General features: G+C 40.2%; 1 protein-coding gene across 8 annotated transcripts in view; it reads right to left on the bottom strand.

The window, feature by feature from the left end:
- The window catches only part of fat1a (FAT atypical cadherin 1a), a 77,411-nt gene extending 74,209 nt beyond the window's left edge, over window positions 1–3,202 (bottom strand). For 7 of the 8 annotated variants that reach the window (XM_058385054.1, XM_058385046.1, XM_058385049.1 and 4 more), the window contains exon 1: window positions 1,887–2,038. The gene's annotated coding sequence lies outside the window, so the exon portion shown is untranslated. Of the gene's footprint in view, window positions 1–1,886; window positions 2,039–2,941 lie in introns of those variants that run through there. The other variant, XM_058385048.1, reaches the window with a different exon arrangement.
- Between the last annotated feature and the right edge of the window lie 18,442 nt (window positions 3,203–21,644).

Here is a 21,644-nt window from a genome sequence, read left to right as displayed (position 1 = left end):
TTTGCTAGGTATTAGAGCAATAAAGTTAATCGACCTCATGAGCACCAAACCCCACTGTATCTATATTAAACTCAAAGAAAAATCAAATGCGGGAAGTTAATAAATTCAACCGTCAGCATGGTAGGATAAAGGCAGTTTTCCACAGTACACACTGTTCAGGATGAGTCAAATAACATTTTATAACAGGCTGCAAGATAACATGTTCTCCATGTCAGAACCTCTGCATTTACAGCAATTAAAACCAATTACTTTCATGTGTTTTGCTTACTTATTTTATCAATCAGCTTGTGCAGAAAACAGCTCACATAAACACAAACATTCTTCAAAGTAGGTTTGAGATTTGTAGCTAAGTTTGGCATCATCCAGTGCTGACCTCCTACTGGGGCATTTTAGCCGCTTGATTCATTAGGAATGAATCAAACATTTTTTCATCATCTGTCTTTAGTCTGCAGTGGAATTAAATGCCGGTAACACCAGCATGTCACTAAGATCGTCAATCTCAACTCATGAGCAAAGAATTCTTTCACTGCAAAGTGCAATGTTTGCCTGTGACTGCATAAAAAGCCAACCTTTTTAAAGAAGCATCATGCAATCAGATCCTGGCTTGCTTCACATTTCAGAAATGAAACAAATCTTAACAGCGAATCAAGCCTAGCGCAGCAGATACGATCCACATGTCAGGCTGAATGGTAGTTACTCCCTATCTCTTATTTCCAGTCTCGCTAGTCTCAACAGGCGCCGTAAAAGGCACCCAGTCGCCAATGATTAACAGCAGTGCTCCCAGGGTAGATGGAAGCGGTTTTGTCCTGGATATACACAAATACACGCACATTCCAACGTGGTTGTTATGAGATTTGTAATCTTTTCGACTCTGTTTAGCCTGGAACACACGGAACATTCCCTACAGATACGGATGTTCCGCAAAGAAAATCAACTCGCCTCTACGGAAGGGGTTATTTCTTCACAGAGACGCTTCGTAGTGCACAAGAGCTGACGGCATTTGAGATGATAACCCGTAAAGTGTGTGTAACAAATTCAGATACGCCAGGGGTCTAGACCAGGGCTTCTTGAAATAAATCCCACACACCCTATAGGCACAGATTTATAAACATAATCCAACTATCCCAAATATCAGGCTCATTATATAAATGCTAACAGGTAGAGGTAGGGAGCTTTCTATTCCTGAGCAATCACAGAACAGAGAACATTGAGTTGATATTTATAGGCATGATGAAGGTGTGTTGTGATTTCTACTCGAAACAAAAAAAAAATGCAAACAAGCAAAAAAAATCCTAAAACAAAACACTCTGGACCCCTAGTTATTCCTAGAACTCACTTTAGCCCGAATGAAAGACTAAGGACTTCCCCCCACTAGTGCAGAAGTGGAGATTAGACCCAGAGCATTTATACTCCTCGTGCACCGTATTCAAACTTTTTAACCACTACAACTAATATGAAAAATACCCAAGGACGCTTTGAAGCACCTTTTCGCTCTTTGATTCATGCAACAACAAAAAAAAATCCGTCTAACAAAAGCGAGTTGTTAAATTGTAAAGCCCTGCATCCCATCCCCCATCTCTCGCTTCCAAAGCGCGCTCCCTATTCAGGTCCCGCAGCCAGATGCGTGGATGCGTGTTCAAACAAAGCCCGCAGGAATTTACCTAAACATTTATACATTCATCCAGCAAATCATCACGCATAAATCAGCATCCATGCATCTCTCTCTCCTTCTCTCTCTCTCTTTCTCTTTTTAAATCATCATGCTCAAGTTTCAGCCAGTGCCAACTAAGCAGTAATTACAAACCCTGGGGGCAAAAACTTTTACGCATTAAAGTTCAAACCAGCGATCTGGAAAAGATTTCAGTTTGAGTTTGAGGCTTTCCTACCTGATCCGATTCTAACGTCCTTGGTTTGGTGGTTTTTCATGGAGTTTATAAGTTCCCAGTTTGTACATGGCAGCAAGAAGCTCTCCTTCTCTCTCTCTTCTCTTCTCTCGCTGTGATCGCACTAATGCGCTCTCTCTCTCTCTCTCTCTCTCTCTCTCTCCAACGTGCCCGTAACCCAGGCATACTACTCTCATCTACTCTTCCCTACTCTGTAGCATGCCCCCAAAATAGTACGCCACCTAACGGCTGACATACTATTTATCACATTAGTATGCGCTTTTTTTTTATGTATTACTCCGCGCCTCCGCAGACTCAAAAGACCGGATCTACTTCCCTCTGGCACGTCGATTAAACAAGAAAAAAAGCAAAGAAAAATTTAAGTTCGCGTTATAAAGTATTGTTTGAAATGTAGTTGAAACTTTATAAAACGCAAATTTACGGGATTTATTTTGTCATGGACTGAACGTGCTTTAAAAAAAAATGTCACTAGAGAAAAGAAAAAAGAAAACCATGTGGGATTATGAAGTTTAAATACAGGTTACATGGGGGGGGGGGCGTCTAACAGTGTTGCCATGTTGGTGAAATGTAATCTATAGGTATATATTATTATTGTGGTCGCGTAGATTTAGCTATAAAAATCCGCCGTATAAATACGAAATTATTGTTTTGTTTCCATTATGGGTTTTATCATTTTAAAGGGTTTCGTTTTTTTCTAGGGGGTTGGGGAGGTGCAATCTGGCAAACTGGCAACCCGATGATCAGGGATTTCTCAGCGAGAGCGCGTGCCGGAGGTAGTAGCCTTGCCGGCGCTCGTGCTCCCGCTCGCGGGCGATGGCGCTCGTTCACCGCGAAGGTCCGATAATGTTCGTACAACTCAGTTTACAGAAAAAGCAATACACACACACACACACACAATAATAATAATAATAATAATAATAATAATTTTGGGATTATTATTATTATTATTATTATTATTATTATTATTATTGCTACTACCAACCAACACCATCATCATCATCGTTATTAAGTAAGGTATCGCTCAGAGGCGTACTCACCGCGCGCGCAGGCGGCCACCGCTTCAAAGTTTTCGCCGTTCAATTAAATTCCAAGCGCGCGAGCATCTCTCCGAGAATCATCGGCGTGCGGCTCTGACTACATCTCCGCCAGCTCCGCTATCCTCTCCTCTCCTTTTCACTCCTCTTCTCTCCTCTCCTCTCCTTTCTTTTCCGCCCAGCGCGCGCGCGCGTACCACGCTGCTCCCCAAAACAGCACCAACACAGACAGGAGCGACGTCCGGCCGCCCGCGAGCGCGAGCCACCAACTCCAGATTCCTGAACACGCGGAGGAGGCGCGCGGTGTCTAGAGAGCGGTGCGGGAGTGACGTCACGGGAAGCTCCAACATCAAAAGGTGGATAGATAGATAGATAGATAGACAGACAGACAGACAGACAGACAGATAGATAGATAGATAGATAGACAGACAGACAGACAGACAGACAGACAGATAGATAGATAGATAGATAGATAGATAGATAGATAGATAGATAGAGCGTCAGTACCCGCGTCTGTGTCTGATTAAGTTTGATCAAAACCACATTTGGCTGAGAGCCTGAGGGAATGAGGGGCGCCAGGTTCTCTTAGACTGTGTGTGTGTGTGTGTGTGTGTGTGCATGCGCGTAAGTTCAGCACATAAACATTCGTTTCACCCTCTTTCCAAAAAAAAATGCCTTCATACACACACACACACACACACACACACACACACACACACACACACACATAAAGCTTTAACTGGATTCCGGTTTGGTGATCTAGTGGAGAACTCCAGAGCTTTTGATCTTTGTAGCATTGAAACATTCCATTGTTGGCCCAGTGATGGCCTTAAAACCCGAACAGCACGTGTGTGTGTGTGTGTGTGTGTATACACTTCATTAAACTTCTTAATCCTCAGATTAAATCTGTAACCTGGCCCACAGGCATGGTTATTACCTTCTTGTATGTTTTTATAGGATGTAGTACTACTCCTTCAGCTAACAAGAAATATCTCAAAGTAGTCTGTCTCACTCATAATCTCTTTTTTAGGTTAAACCACATCCAGAGATCTGATTTAGCGCAACTTACCGTCAGCTATAAACTAAACTAAACTATAAACATGAACTAAACTTGTACATTATGACAGCGGCCAACTTGCTCAACTAAAATAAAAACAAACAACAAAAAAAAACAGACTTGTCGCACCAGTGTAAAAAAATAAGGCAGCATCTCATGCCGTGATCACGTGCAAGTCAGACAGAATACAATCTGAGGTTATTAAAAATGACAAAGGATCATTAGGAAAAAGGTTTAATTACATTAGCAGTCAAAACCAGTGGTGCAGTATCACATCACCTTCTGGAGAAATGACTCTAGTGCCTCATTTCAGCACTTTCACTTGATTCCGCCGAGTAAGTGACCCTGAATACTTAATTAAACTCTTAATGACTGCTGAAGTGTTTCTGCTTTTTCTCATCCCCAGGGATGCTGCTTTCACTACATCTGGCCAAATCTCACTGTTCTAATACCCCTGCATCTTCAGAATGAAGCTTCATGGGTTAACTGATCGTTTACAATAGACACACTTTTATTTCTACACCATACACTGTAAAGATTTATTATCCCAGTGTGTCTGAGAGTCTGAGGCAATGCTGGTGTTGCTGCTTGGAGATTTTCTTCATAAGTGTAATTACTGTATTATATGACACTGTGATAAGGTTTAAGCACTAATTGTAGGACAACATAATTTAATCATCTTTGGACACTCCTCGGTGCTTGGTTTGACTGCCAGGGTTTTATTCACATGAAGCAATCCACGTCAGAGGCTATGATATCCAACTATCTAAGCCCATCCAGTCTGTCTAAGTCTCTCCAACTATCTCAGCTCTTCCAACTGTCCATGATTGTCAAGTCTGCCCAAACCTATCCTACCCATCCAAACCCACCAGCTTCCAAGTCTGTTCAATTTGTCGCAAAAGTTTCCAGAACCCTGTCCATGCTATTCACCTCATCCCAACTTGACCAATCCGATCCGGCTTGTCTAAAGTCTGTCCAATCTGTGCAATCCTGTCCTCCCTGTCCAAGCCCATCCAACCTATTCAAGCCCATACACACCCTTTTCAAGCTTGTCAAACCCTTGCAAATCCATCCACCCTGTCCAAGTCTTTCTAATCTGATCACACACATTCCGATCCATCATTGCATTTAATTATGGAACTTTCGGATCATTTTACCGAATCGGGTCTTTGAATCTTGTTCAGCAAAACAAAAGAATCTTTTTTCCAGTCATTTTGTTCATTTTATCGGAATATAATTACAGTGTTGCACAGTAATAGCCAAATACCTCAATACATCTATGCAAATGATCACATTTAGAATAACTAGAAATCAACCAAGGCTAAAACAAGACTGAGAGGAACAAGAACAGATACTGATCCAGGAAGTGGTCATGTGATGAATGAACAAATGAATCAAACCTGAAGACCCAGGAGATGAGCTAATCATTTCTGTTTCTGCCACAGACTGCATAGCCCAAGCCTATGAGGCTGTCACGTGATGAACGAACGTCTCGGGAGATGAACTAGTACTGCTTCCCCGTACAGAACCAATAGGTTGTTGCGTATGCGCCCGTCAATCCAAAATGAACGAATCGTTCTCTGAGATGACTCATTGTTCAACGAATCATTTATAAACGACACATCACTTATACCATTCATGACTACTCAATCCATCAAAGCCTGCTCTATCTTTAAAATAGTCACACCTAGTCCAATCTTTTCAAGGCCACTGAGGCAAAACAGGGCATGGTCAAACACCGAGGAGGAGTTACAGGGAATGAATTGTTAATGCATGACTGGTTACACCAGTGTTTGGTTAATACACGTGTCTATTGTCCTGTTAGAGTGAGCTGATGCTAGGAGATCTGACACTGACCTTACATCAATGGAAACATTGTGTGTCCCTTTGATTTGTTCAACTACCTATCACTGTCTAAACCATCCTGAGCCTGTCCAGTCCATGCATGCCTGTAACAACTGGTCAACTGTCATCAAATCCTTCCTGCCTGTCCAATCTGTGCAAGAACCATCCAACCCACACAAACCATTTAAAACAGACTAACCTCATCCAATTGCCCCAGCCTGTCTAAACCATCCAAATGATATATTTTGTCCAAACCCCAGCAACCCTTCAACCAACCCAACCTTCCCAGGAGGACACCAGCATATCTTCAGTAGTGGGTCATGAAAGATTGAATGATTTAACATCCGGGGGTTAACCTCCTTCTACCTGGTTTCTGTTAGGAGAAGATGCAATTTTCTTCTTCCTTTTAAGAAGCTGATCTCGGAGGTAAAACGGTAAGAAATAAAAAAAAGAGAAAGAGGGAAAGAGAAAGAGAGAGAGAGAGAGAGAGAGATCGAAAGACAGCAAGTAGGAACCCCACATATGGGAAATAATTGCCAAGTAATTAATGCAGAACGATCAGGTGCATCATGCTGCATTGCTCTATTTTTGTTTACTCCAATGTTCTGAGTGATAAAATGTCAAATATGCAGGTGTTGGGATCACATTGTTGTACAAGTGAGATAGAGAGAGAGAGAGAGAAAGAGAGAGAGAGAGACAGAGAGAGAGAGGGAACATCTGGCCCTTTGAAAAGCCCCTGGTGTATAAGCGGAATTTTAATGATCAAATTCTGACAGACGAGAGACAGAGACACAGACAGGAAGACAGTTATTTCTGCAGTAAACTACAGGAGAAGCAAAACTTTTTTTATCTCCTCGCTAAAGCTGAAATGTCAAGAAAGGTGGCTTTTACACATTACTTATTGTGATCATGGTAAAACTTAAAATAGCCACGTTTTATTACGCTAATTCTTGCCGGTGCCAGACTGTCTTTGTCCTTCAGTTGCGTCTAACTCACAAAAGCCTACAATTTTATAGCTAGTTGTAAATTTTATTTCTCATTTAGCCTTATGTATGGCGATGATAGCACAACCGGATGGCTGGCTAGCTAGCTGTTTCGCTAGCGGAGTTAGCCGAGATTGAGAATTTTAAACCGGTTATAAAAATAAGTCAGTTACATGTGGAGGGAAAAAAAGCTGTCCCTCGAATCTCACGCTGATCTTCAGGTAGTGACGATGAATTAGCGTGGACATGCTAATCATGAAGTCAGTACCCTTTTTGTCTAAAATTCAGACATCAACCTTCAAAGCGTGCGGCTACTAATCCAGAATGAGTAAAGAGGTGGGGTCATCTGCATATTTATCACACGAGGGATAGAAAAGAGATTTAGCGAGCGTGAAGAACTCCCATTTGTTCATCTGAGCACCTGCTTCATGAGGAACTCTCTGAAACACCCACACACACTTCAGCACAGATGGATTATTTTCTTAAGAGATTACAAAAACCAAAGGCACAGAACCTAAAGCATGCTTTGTGGAGTTAGCTTAAAAGAAAAAGAAGGAAAAAAAAGAAAAGAAAATGAGCCGGCGCTTCTTTTTGAAAGGCTCAAGCATGAATCAGTCCCTGTAATTTTTTAATGCCTGAGGAAGTATTTTTCGGCCTGTGCTTGGAACCTGGTGCTGGCTGAAGCAGGATTAGACTCAAAGGCAGCGCACAGCGGGTTCTGTAATCGAGAATCACATTATGATGGATGTTTTTTTTATATATATATCAAACACCTCCAGCTCTCTTGAGATTTGTCCTCTCTTAATGTGTCTTTCTCTTCCTCTCCCCCTTTTCTCCGTTCACAGACTGGAGGCCGTGACTCAGAGCCTGTAGATCTGTGGTCATAAAGAGGAGGACGGTGCTTGGGATTTGACCCAGTAAAATATCTTACAGGACCAAACAATAACAATAATAATAAATGGAACAGAACCGATAAACGTAGGAGAAATCTAGTTCAAGGACAAACTCGACTTCTGTAGCAGATCATCTGTTGCAGCCAATCAGCTGCATTTATGCAAATTATTTCAATGAAAGCAGCTCGTCAAGAAAGGATATAGTTTTCTGTGTGTCTGTCTGTCTGTCTCTCTGTCTGTCACTCACTCTTTGTCTGTCTGTCTCTCTGTGTTTTTCTGTCTGCCTCTCTCTCACTCTGTCTGTCTGTCTGTTTTTCTGTCTGTCTGTTTGGCTCTCTCTCTCTCTGTCTGTCTGTCTCTCTCATATGCTCTCTGTCTGTCTGTCGCTCTCTCTCTGTCTGTCTGTTTGCCTCCTTCTCTGTCTGTCTCTCTCTCACTTGCTCTCTGTCTGTCTTTTACCTTTGTCTGTCCTTGTGTCAGTCTCTCTGTCTGTTTGTCTGTCTGTCCATATGTCTCTCTTTCTCTCTCTCTGTCTGTCTGTTTGCCTCTCTCTCTCTGTCTGTCTCTCTCTCTCACTTGTTCTCTGTCTGTCTGTCTGTCTGTCTCTGTCTGTCTGTCTCTCTCTCTCTCTCTCTCTCTCTCTCTCTGCTGATGTTAATATATTTTCAATGCGTATTTGAAATAAGTTTATGGTATTTTGTCATGAATTACAGACAATCAAACAATGACGACTACACACACACACACACACACACACACACCGCTGTATCCAGCAGGAGCACATATTGAGAGATCTGGAGGCTTAAGGACTGCCGCAGGGTCGTGTGTGAAACTAATCCCACGCCTCAGAGCAGCGACAAGAGCTTCTCCATCTTCATTCTGTTCTCTCTCTCTCTCTCTCTCTCTCTCTCTCTCTGTCTCTCCCACACACACACACACACACACACAACTCAGCAAATCTGACCAACCCCAACTCATGTCATCTGACCAACTCAACCTCAACAATGACATTCATAACTTTTTAAATATTATTTGTTTATTATTTATACTCTAAATTTAAATTATATTATGATATAGGTATAATATTCCAATTAAAATGGTATTTAGTTCTATAACATATTCATACAATTATCCATAACGTGAATCATATTTAATATTAATAATATTTATAAGCATTTTATAAAATAAAATATTTTTTGAAGTATTTTATTGTATTTTAATTATATTCTTTAATTATATTTAATAAATCAAATGTAATTAATAATATAATTAAAAATATAATTAAAATATAATAATTTATATTTATTAACAGAATATATATATATGTATATTTATATTATTTACATATTCTATATATTATTCTAATGTAAATTAGAATTTATTATTTATTTATTTATATTCAGTTAATATAATAAATTATATTTTAATACATTCAGTTAACAGGTTTTGTATTTATCATTTGATTATTTAAAAAAAATATATCTGTAATAAAAATTAGAAAATATTATGTCGTGTTCTCATGTAAACTAAAACTTTTAAGAAGCCCATGTTCTGAAGGAGAAGCTGAGCGAGCGTTTCGTCTGCTTTATTCATGAAAAATTCACCCCTCGAGTTGATCAGTGTCTCTGATTAAGATGCGTCTGTAGAGTTTAAGTGCAAGAACTCACTTCTGAAGAAAGTGTGAAGTGTAAATTTAAGTGTGTATGTGTGTGTGTGTGTGTGAAAGCTCACAATTTCGTCCTACATACACTTCCTAATGCTCTGAGCACATGCAATTAAATTAAACATGAAGTCGTTACCCAATAAATCACAGCACACACACACACACACACATACACACACACACACACACACACAGACAAAAAAAAAAGAAGAACATGGACTTTAATTGCCTCCTTTGTTCCACATAAAAACTATTTTTACAGACATTAATGTTCCTGATTACAGCGTGACTGAAACACGTATTTAATAATGAACATGTCGCTCAGATTACTGCAGATTTCTTACACTTATTATCACAAAACTAATTAAAAACATAGCGAAAAAAGAAAAAAAAAAGCTAAATCAATACGAAACACTTTGGAATAATGACTGAAAGTCATATCTGTTGCTATGGTAACGTTGGAGATTGTTAGCCATGCTCCTTGAGAGTTCCACAGATTTGTGCACAGGGTCATGATATAAAACGATCAGAGATAAGAGTGTGAGGAGAAAAAATAATGATCGATAAGCTGACTTCCAGGCTTCTTCATCACCATATATCTCCCTTTACTCACTCCTTTTATTAATATTATTCACTTTTTTCCTATTATTATTAATAATATGATTAGAAATCGATACACAGTTTAACTCCAACTCTAACTTTCTTTATTCTCTTATACAAAAAGTCAGCTCTGGATTTATCTTTCACTGAAAAAAAAAATTTTAGATATTAAATAATCAATAATAATCTTAAAAAAAATAAATAAATAAAAAATTAGAGCAAAATTAAAAATATATATTTTTAATAGGATAATTGTTTTTTACTTCCATTTTAAGACATTTATTCAGAGTTTCTAAACAAACAAAAATTATGCAAATGTAAATAAATATAATAAAATATACAGTAAAATGCAAATCAAACGAAATTAAATAAAAAATAATTTTAAAATATTTTAATTTCTCAAAAAATTTTTAGATCAAAACTAATGCTGGACATCAGATTGGTGCCTTTAAGTTGTTTTTTTTTGACCAAGGGTGCCAATAATTTTGGAATTGATCATATATGGTAAAATAATACATGCAAACTTTATGCAAATGACATAAACTATGTGTAATCAGTCACTTGTCAGCTGATGAGGACGTTCAGTCCGATTCACTCCTTCAGAAATGAAGAGAGTCAGATGTTCCTGTCTCACACACTGTCTCTCTGTCTCACACATCTCTCTCTCTCCCTCTCTCTCTCTCTCTCTCTCTCTCTCTCTCTGTCCTTGTGTCCTTCTCTCCCTCTCTCTCTGTCTCTCTACTGAATCCTTGATTGTTTGTCTATTTTTGACAAAGTGCTTCTCTGCTGTGCATTTTGACCCTGTTCAGCTGGGCTAAGATGGTCCTTCAGCAGAATTTAATGCAGACACACACACACACACACGCACACACACACACACACACACACACACGCACACAAATTGCGTGGGTGTTTTGGGCGAAGATCTAAGACAAGGATCAGTCTTGAAGCCGAGTGTGTAAATGTGGAGTTATTAGCATGCAGCAGCTGAAGCTCAATCAAAGTCTTGCAACACTCCTACACACACACACACACACACACACTATATGTACACAGGCTACTTCTTATTTAACTGCTTTGTAGATTACAAGGTAGAGAAAGTAAATGTAGTGCAGCATATATTGTAGTTCTCAGGTAATTGGCAATTACTGTCCACAGGCTTATTGTTTATTCTCTCAGTTTCAAAGTGTCTCTCTGTCTTTCTTTCTCTCTTTCAATCTCCATCACACACAGACAGTGGGCTTAGATTATTGATCTACAGACAGATAGAAAGACCAGCATGAAAAAAAAAGAGAGCCAAACAGCTGTAGAGCATAAAATCAGTAGAATAAAATTCAAATATCTGTACTGCCCCAAATCCCAGCATTGACCAATATTGCCCCTAACACCAGGCACTGATCAATACTACCCCAATCCCAGCATTGATCAATTCTGCCCCAATCCCGGCATTGATCAATATTGCCCCAATCACAGCAATGATAAATATTGCCCCAATCACAGCAATGATAAATACTACCCCAATCCCAGCATTGATCAATTCTGCCCCAATCTCAGCACTGATCAATAATGTCCCAATCTCCACTATCATTAATATTGCCTTAATCTCAACATTTATCAGTACTGCCCCAATCCCAGCTATTATCAATACTGCCCCAATCCCAGCTATTATCAATACTGCCCCAAACTCAACAATGATCAATACTGCCCCAATCCCAGCTATTATCAATACTGCCCCAATCCCAGCACTGATCAATACTGCCCCAATCCCAGCTATTATCAATACTGCCCCATTCCCAGCATTGATCAATACTGTCCTAATCCCAGCATTGATCAATACTGCCCCAATCCCAGCAATGATCAATAATGTCCCAATCTCCACTATTATCAATACTGCCCCAATCCAAACATTTATCAATACTGCCCCAATCTCAGCACTGATCAATACTGCCCCAAACCCAGCACTGATCAATACTGCCCCAATCCCAGCTATTATCAATACTGCCCCATTCCCAGCAATGATCAATACTGCCCCAATCCCAGCTATTATCAATACTGCCCCATTCCCAGCAATGATCAATACTGCCCTAATCCCAGCAATGATCAATACTGCCCCATTCCCAGCATTGATCAATACTGTCCTAATCCCAGCTATTATCAATATTGCCCCAATCCCAGCATTGATCAATAGTGCTCTAATCTCAGCACTGATCAATACTGCCCCAAACAAAGCACTGATCAGTACTTCCCTAATTCCAACTATGATCAATATTGCCCCAATCCCAGCTATGATCAGTATTTCCCCAATCCCAGCACTGATCAATACTGCCCTAATCCCAGTTATTATCAATACTTCCCCAATCCCAACATTTATCAGTACTGCCTCAATCCCAGCACTGATCAATAATGCCCTAATCCCAGTTATTATCAATACTTCCCCAATCCCAACATTTATCAGTACTGCCTCAATCCCAGCACTGATCAATAATGCCCTAATCCCAGTTATTATCAATACTTCCCCAATCCCAACATTGATCAGTGATGCCCCAATCCAGCATCAGTCAGTACTGGCCCTGATCAATGATGCTCCAATTCTGGCTATAATCAGTACTGTCCCAATCCCAGCATCAAAAAAGGGCCAACTGGTACTGGTCCAATACCAATAACACTACATACTGCCCCACTCCAAGCATTAAGCATTACTGCCCTTATCCAAACATTAATCAGTAATACCACCAATCACACCATCAAATACTGCCCCAGTACCAACATTGATTAATTTTTCCCAAACCCTACATGAGTAAATATTGCCCTACTCTTAACATGGATCAATTCTGCCCCAGTCCCAACATTAATAAACAACTGCCCCAATTACAAATTTATGATACTGCCCCAGGCACAAAAGTAATCAATACTTCCAATAAATACCAACATCAATTAATTCAAACCTCAATCCCAAAATAGATTAGACGATTAGACGAGAAACAATTCCAGCCAGCAATGACCACTGAGCTGAGCTCACATGTCCTGTTGATCAATACCCTCTCAATCCCAGCAGGCCAATATTCTGGTGTGTGGGTGGACCTTTAGAAAAGTCCACCCAAACACACTTTCCAAATTACTTAATCAACACGTAATCAAATCGACCAACCACAAAACTATAGGACAACATGGATAAATCATTAAAATAATCAGATCATCAATCAATTCCTCCTCAATCCCAACATGGATCATGCTAGACAGTCCTGATATCCTGATCATGATGGGTAACGTTTCAGCACTGTAAGAAAGCTCACCTTGATTTTGGATGGACCATCAGGAAAGGTCAGCTGTGTCCCAGAAGGAGTCTGTACATATACATTTTATAGAATTAAGCATTAATAAAGCCCTCCCAGCAAAATATGGCATTGCTTCAGTGCAATTCTTTTAGCCTCTTAGCTTAAATAACAGATTCTTGTCCCTGATTTGATGAACAATTTGTGGTATTTGCTATGAGCCGTGCACTATACAAGTGTTTTATAATATATTTCACAGTCATAATGCGCCTATTTATCCGCATACCTAACCGCACCTCACAGAACGAGCCTTCACATATCCTTAACTCTAGCAGCTACATAATTATGTACAACTAAGGTTTCTTACACCTGCAGCAGCTTTCATTCTATGTTCCTGGCCTTGATGTTGTAGAAAAAAAACACTTGTTACACATCCCAGGGATTTGAGTCACTCTGAGAATCTAGTAATGCTTGTTAAAACATTGCAGGTTTGTATTTACAAGAAAGTCATTGCAGCAGATGTGCTGTGTAAAAGGGGGCTTTTAATCTAATGGTGGTCATGCAGAGAGAAACAAGGTCAAACAGCTGTTTGTGTCTTGTAGAATCTGGCATATTTTACACTTGCCTTGATTTTTAAAAAGTAGTTAGATTTGCACAGACTGATTATGGGTAATGGTCAAAAACCAGTAGAGGTCTATGCACGCTTACATTTGGCTATTCAAAACAACTTAAAATTGAATGAGAATACAATTGCGGATTAGGACTGACCCCAGTGTCAGTCACTGTTTAGAAGTCCCCCAATCCCAGCTTTGATCCTTACAACCCTAATCCTGACATCGACAGAGTAATTGGGTTCCTAACCCTCGGGGACCAGCCTTATTCCTTACATAGTTTAGACATGAACTTGGTAAACTCTAAGCCATGTTTCACTCTCTAGAAGATCTTAATGAATCAAACACACTCTTTTCTAAAGCCGGTCTGACCCCGCTGCAAGATTTGAACACATTTCAGGACTTTGCTTCATGGTCCAGAGAGAGCAGAAGGAGAAACGACAGCAGTGACTGTGAAAGAACGGACAGATGGAGGGGTGGAAGCAGCAGAGGAGATGGCTATCAATATCTTCCAACAAGACAGTAATGATGTCTGTTTTAACACATTGTAGAATATCTAAGTTTCTCTCAATCCATCTCTGGCATGCACACAAACCCCAGAACCAAACGCTCTCTTATTATCAAAATGGCTCTTTCTTGTTTTGTCCCCCGACTGCAGCAAACAGCAAATCTTCTCTGGAAAACTGTCTCATTCTCCACAGAAAGACTATACTGCTCTGGACTATTCAGCACACTCCAAAAGAAAAACAGCAGAAACATCGATAAAAGGATAAAGAGTTATCGACTCCAGCAAAAGACCCTGTGGGTTTTATTTACGGCAGCCTCCAAGTAAGGGAGAAGATCGTAGCAAATGTGTCACTTCCACAGCAACAGCAGACGGAAAGAAAGCAGTGAGAAGAGAGATAGAGAGAGAATGAGATTGCATGTCCCCTGGGAAATGTTTGTATACAGCACATGTGACGAGGCAAGAACGTGATTTTAGCACATTTATGAATCGTGCCCTTTCTGCCGCGTATGATAATTAAATCATTACACCTAAACCAGTTTGTGAGATTCCATAGAAATACCAGTAGCGGAGGTATGAAGTTAAAGCCTTTTCTTCGCAGCTTGCGCATGCCATGTCCTTTCAAAGTATTTACGGGGTCATACCGCTGTTCTGACAGCTTAGCTGGCTAATTAACCAACATGCTAAAGAAAGCAGGTTTTCAGGTTTCTGGTGCAAGAACAAGTAGGATGCATAAAACATAATTGCATATGTTTTTAAATGTTAAAGATTTTAGTGCTAATGCTCTTTTTTCTGTTTCAGCTAGAAATGCATTCAAATTCAAATTCAAATTCATTCTGGGTAAAATCTGCACCAAATGTTGTAGAACAGTGTATGGTGAGTATAAAATGTGTTCTAAAAGTAATGCACTTTACTGTATGTTGGCAAAATTTTGTCTTGTTTTCTCCATATATATACCATGGCCTAGTTGTTTGCAGACCTGCCTGGCACTTTTAGGGTTGGGGGTTTGATTCCAGACTTCTGATTCCCGGTTGTGGTTTGATTCCCCACTCAGCCCATGGTAGGTTGATTAGCATCTCTAAATTGCCTGTGGTGTTTAAGTATGTGTGTGGTTGTGCCTGGTGACGGACAGGCACCCCGTCCAGGGTGTCCCCTGAGTCCCCTGGGATAAAGAAGAGTGTTCTGTTTGACTCTGTGTAGGATAAGTGCTGCAGATAGATGGATGGGTGACATTTGTCAAGCTTAAAATACTGGGATGGTTGGAACATTTATAGCAAATAAGCTAACGGTGTTGGGATGTGAATAATGTCCTCTGGGTCTTTTATCTTAATAAATGTTCTATCTATCAGACAAATCTAGATGTGAAGTCAAAGTCAGCGCATTCAGAGGTCTCTATTGTCGTTAACCTAATGTTTTCAGCCCGGCTCCGGCTGATGAATTGGTCGATAAATCAGCGCTGCTTGCGAGGCAGGGCACATGACCGTGTCGGATAATCAAAGTATGTTTATACAGAGGAGACGAGGGACATTAGCTTTGATTATTGCTTACACTCCCTGTGATCATTGGTGTGTGTGTGTGTCTCCACAATGACAATAAAACACAATAATGTAGTGAAACCATTTTGTCGGTTCCAATAAGGAAAAACATGAACTGCTATCTTTTTTATTAGCAGTATTTTAATTCCATGCCGGATTATAAGGGGTAATTCTCAGCTGATGCCGGCGTAGCTTGCCCCAGAACATGACTTGGCAGGAGATAAGTGTAAACTATTGTGTACATTTTCTTTAAACCATTTCTTCCAGAGTAAATAAATAAAGAAGTTATCCTCTGCCACAAAGGACTATTTGGCACCTCAGTTTCCTGCGTCTGTTTAAAGGTTGAGGTCGATCTTGATATCATCTCTTAAATGCTGTGTCCACTTTATCTTTGGTGTGTGAGAGAAGAAGGTTATTACCACCTCGTCCAACAGTTTGCTGATACGGATCTGAAATTAAACGCACTTTCACACCGGAAACCTGCCTCCCCCTTTTTCCATTTTGGCCTACACAGGCATTATTCTTGTTCAGGCTCGACGGAAATTGGCCGCTAGCGTCTCGGAACAATTATGCTGTCAGCGAGATGTATGTGTCCTAAAACGACACTCGGCGTAAGCAACAGAGGAAGCGAGGTGTAATTCCTATGTCTCTGTGCCTTTTCTCTTTTTGTCTGAGATCTTTTTTTTTTATTTCGACTTGTGTGTACTTTTCCACCGATCAATATGGAGACTAATTACAGGAGAACTGAAGCAGAGATGGTTCGGTAAACAAGTATGTGAACTTCCAGTGAAGAGAAACGAGCAGCGACTTCAAATAGGATGGTAGACACTTTGGTATGAGACAACCAATTAATGACACACCTGATGCCGTTAATTAAATCCTGCTGTCCAGGTGCTTTTAACATCAGTCACGTACCTAGTGATCACTTGCAGTTTACAGCAGGAACTTTATGTTTAAGTAATTTCCTTGGGGTTTGTATATACACACACACACACACACATGTTGGTATAAACTGGTTTATACTGACTACTGTATCAATAGGGGCAATGGTGGTTCAAGTGGTTAAGGATCTGGATTGAGGATCGGGGTTCAAACCCCAGCACCATCAAACTCCAGTGTTGGGCAGTTGAGCAAGGCCCTTAACCCTCACCACTCCAGGGGCACTGTATCATAGCTGCCCCTGTGTTCTGACACCAACATCCTTAGCTGTAATATACTGTATGTGTGTGATAATAAAGGCTTCTTGCCCTCAGTTTTTCTTCTTCTTCTTCTTCTTCTTCTTCTTCTTCTTCTTCTCCTAATTGGATTTGAAATTCACTTGGTGGAGTAGATCAGGACCTTTACTGTGCTGGAGCTGGTATATTGACGATATGTTTGGTACCCAGGGTACTTGGGGTACAAGGTGGAGGCCATCCTGGACATGGATGCCAACCCTTTGCATGGCATAATTACACACACTACAGACAATTTTGAGATGCCAAAAGCCGAGAAAGCAAGTCTATGGACTGGAGGAGGAAACTCGAGTACCTAGAGGAAACCCCAAACACATGCAAACTCCATTCCCACACACACAGCAGAAGGATGAACTAAAGCCTGAATCCTGGAAGTGTGAGTCAAACATGCTGAGCACTATGCCAACAGAGCACTCGCCCAGAATAATATAATCAGCATTTGCAGCCATTCAGCATAACTCAGGGTTCCTGTTCCTATAGGAAAACCTGACTAGAGATGAGACTCCAGACAACAAATGGCTTGTTTTATATATTATATATCTCTTTACCTTTTAAAGAACCCTGTGTGTGTGTGTGTGTGTGAATATGCCCTGTGATGTGTAGGCACCCTGTCCAGAGTGACCCCTGCCTTGTACCCTGAGTCCCCTGGGATAGACTCCAGGTATCCTGCAGGCCTGTGTAGGATTAGCAGTATCTTCAACAATATGTTAAAGCAGTTTATTCAACATTTGAGTTAAAGCTGCACCTTTATATCCAACAGTTTGCAGTACTGAGATATTGACCTTGACCTCAAACTCAGGAGCATACTTGTTTTGCGGATGCTGTTAAATTTCTGTGGGATAAAAGGTATAAAACAATTCATGCTGTTACATAAAATAATCAGCTTCAGCCTGCACCCGGGTGTTTTAATCCTTACTTCACCGACACAGAGAAGGCTTAATATAAGGCTCTTTATTCTTCTGCCTTGCCTCAGCATTTCCTACCTCGAGAAGAGTCACACATCACCTCTTAGATTCTTTTATAATAGGCTCTAATGAACCTAGAACCAATAATCCCTAATTAGACCATTTTTTATTAAAGGTCTTCAGGCTGGGAAACATAATGAGCCCTAATTAGTAGCAAACAGGGATGCTTTCTTAAGGTAAATATAAATTGTGTGTGTGTGTGTGTTTACTTGCCAAGAATCATTCAGTCATATTTCAATCCTATTTAAACACAAGCGCTACATATTTTTTAGCAGCTCATTTTCAGGGTTTAATAATAAGTCGTGAATCCGAGGTTTCAGAAAAAGGAAATGGAAACTCAAAAACAAACGCTTGATTACAAATGACACATATTTATTTATTTATTTATTTATTTATTTACAAACGATCTATGTTTTGTAGCCGAACCACAACAAAACACCTGGCATTCACATTTATTGTTGCATTTGCACAGAATTTGTGACTGTTATAAATGATGGCACCCTATCCAAGCATTTTATTTTGTGTCTAACTGCAAGCCCAGCTGATTCCCCAGCAAACGCAGCTGCAGCCTTTCAGAGTGTGTAAAGCTCCGGCATTTTGGCTTTGGGGGCCTCATTTCCCACAAATCCTCAACAAACACCAATAAAGCCCAGTCAGATGAGCAGAATTAGCAAGCTAATTTTGTCTTTTAATTCACATGGATTACAAGGTGACAACGCTCGCCAATTACGTGACGTTTCCTGGTCGTATTTTTTTATTATTTAAAATGGAGTTATAAGTGTTATTCGTGGGAGGAAAGTATCTCAGACGGATCAAAAATGTGGCATTTAAGTGCCAAGCCTTTCAGATAAGACTATTATAAGGTGATATAGAGGATTTATGGAGGATGAAATTGGCAATTACAAAACGGAGAACCTGATGATTTATAGCTTCCCCTCCAGGATAGGTGACAAGTAGAACCTGTTTAGAACAAAAAAGAAAGCATTAAACATTCAAAGAACTCTTGAACCCTCTTTATCTAGATATATTATGCAAACAAGAAAATGGTTTTAATGATGTATGTGTTTTTGGATAAAGAGATGAATTGAGTTTATATTAAATGAAATTGTTTCAATGTACAGCAATTAAAAATTCATTAGAATATTCAATTCAGTGAACTTGATTTCCACTTATACAACAGGTGGGAGGAGCCTAGACTAGAAATAGGTGGATTTCAACACAAGGGAGATGCTTACTGTGGATAACCAAAAAGTGGGAGGTACTTCTTCTGCATAAAAAGGTGTGATGATGCTGCAAAACTCTACATAGCCAATAAGTTGGAGGTGCTTACTGTTTATAACCAAAAAGTGGGAGGTTCTTATGCCAGCAAACCAAATAGTGGGAGGTGCTTACTCTGGATAACCAAATTGTGGGAAGTGCATACACTGGATAACCAAAATGTGGGAGGGAATTACACTTTGTAACCAAAACAATTGGGAGGGCCATACTCCGCATAACCATGGTTACTCTGGAAAACCAATACTTGGAAGGTGCTTATTCTGCACAACAAATATAGGGGAGGTGATTACTGTTAAAAATCAAAAAGTAGGAGGTTCTTATGCTGGCTAACCAAATAATGGGAGGCGCTTACTCTGGATATCCAAAATGTGGGAGGTACTTGCTCTGCATAATCAAGAAGTGGGAAGTGCTTATGCCAGATAACCACAAAAAAAATAAAGGTGCTTACTCTGCATAATTAAAACGTGGGAGGTGCATACACTGGATAACCAGCAAGTGGGAGGTGCTTACTTTGGATAACCAAAAAGTGGGAGGTGCTTACTCTAGATAACCAAAAAGTGGGAGGTTTCATATTGAAGGTAAATGAAGGTAAATAAAATCTCCAGTTAGTATGGAAACGATAACGGATGAGAACGAGCGTATTAATATAAAGAGTGATTTGCAGCTGTGCCGCTGTCACGACTTTTCTGACCAATCAGAATCCAGAATCCTGCAGCATTGTGTTATTAATAATCTGCTTTATTTTTGTGCTTGTTGTGATCGTGACAGCTGTACTGTCGAAGAATCTCTTATTATTTTCATTTCTCTTTGCTCCACCTGGGCGAGTTAACCGCAAAAATCCCTTCTGTGAGTTTCCTTCGCTGACATTTTGCCCCAAACGCTAACGCAGCTAAAGCTTCCAGACACAGCCGAGCTTCTGGAGGCTTTATTAGCCTTCAGCTTCTTCACCCTTGGAGTGTATGTGTGTGTGTGTGTGTGTGTGTGTGTGTGTGTGTGTGTGTAGAGATGATGAGTCACAGTGCCCTCTAAACAAACTTCTGCTGACAACTGAAATGGGTGTCATCTCTGCACACACACACACACACACACACACACACACACACACACACACACACACATAGACAAATGTAGCAAAAATGCATATAGAAAGAGTTTTAAAAGTATTGGCACCCCATCATTTATGTAGTAAGGAACAATATCCCTGAGGCTTCTCCTTTAGTGACCCCTGGATATCCAGTCATATTTCTGTGCACATGGACGTTGTTTTCGGATTCGTACCACAGGGTTTTAACTCTGCGTCTACGGTCAAGAGGTTGCAGGTTTTCAGCTGAAGTATCTTTCTACTTTTTTAATAAAAACTCCTGCACTATTGAGCAGCCTAAAAGCATTAATGATTCACCACCAGACATTACAGTGGCTTTGTGTTACAGCTCTTTTCCACCAAACATGATTAGGCTCTGTAATTGAACATGAATACATTATTCAGATTGAACAGATAATGTGTTTTAAACAATTACAGATTCAGAAATAAAGAGCAGGACCCCTTTTTTTGGATGTAGCACAAACATGATTTTTCTCTAGTGAAGGCCAGATATGAGTTACGTTATGTTGTCTTTATTTGTCACATATACATTACTGCACAGTGAAATTATTGTTTTGTATATCCTATGCTTGGAGGGTTGGGGTCAGAGCGCAGGGTCAGCCATGGTGCAGTGCTCCTGGAGCAGGAAGGGGTTAAGAGCCTTGCTCAAGGGTCCAACGGTGCAGCTTGGAGGTTCTGGGGCTTAAACCACGATTTTCTGGTCAACAACCCAGAGCCTTAACCACTTGAGCTACCAGGCTTTCACATACCCCAGCGTATTAGGAAGCTGGGGCCAGAGTGCAGGGTCAGCCATGATACGGCACCCCTGGAGCAGGGAGGGGTTAAGGGCCTTGCTCAAGGACCCAACAGCAGTAGCTTGGCAGTACTGGGGCTTGAAGAGAAAAGCCCAAAAATGCAGAATCTGTCTGAAGACTGATTTAGCCACGCCCACATTGGGTTTAAAAACAAATACATATATTATTGTTTATTTTTTATATGTATTTCCTGGTAAACAACCAACTCCTTCATTGGTCTCAATCCTGTGCAGTGGTTTCACTAAATATAAGAAATAAGAAATATTTTCATTATTATATTTACGTACAACAAAACAATTGTAAAATGTTTTGTTTTTCTGTTTGCATACTGAAAGTTTGACTTCTAGAAATTCTGAAGTTATTCTAAATTT

This window comes from Hemibagrus wyckioides, linkage group LG29, assembly GCF_019097595.1.
Source record: "Hemibagrus wyckioides isolate EC202008001 linkage group LG29, SWU_Hwy_1.0, whole genome shotgun sequence".
NCBI lineage: Eukaryota > Metazoa > Chordata > Actinopteri > Siluriformes > Bagridae > Hemibagrus > Hemibagrus wyckioides.
This window is presented reverse-complemented; position numbering and strand designations above follow the sequence as displayed.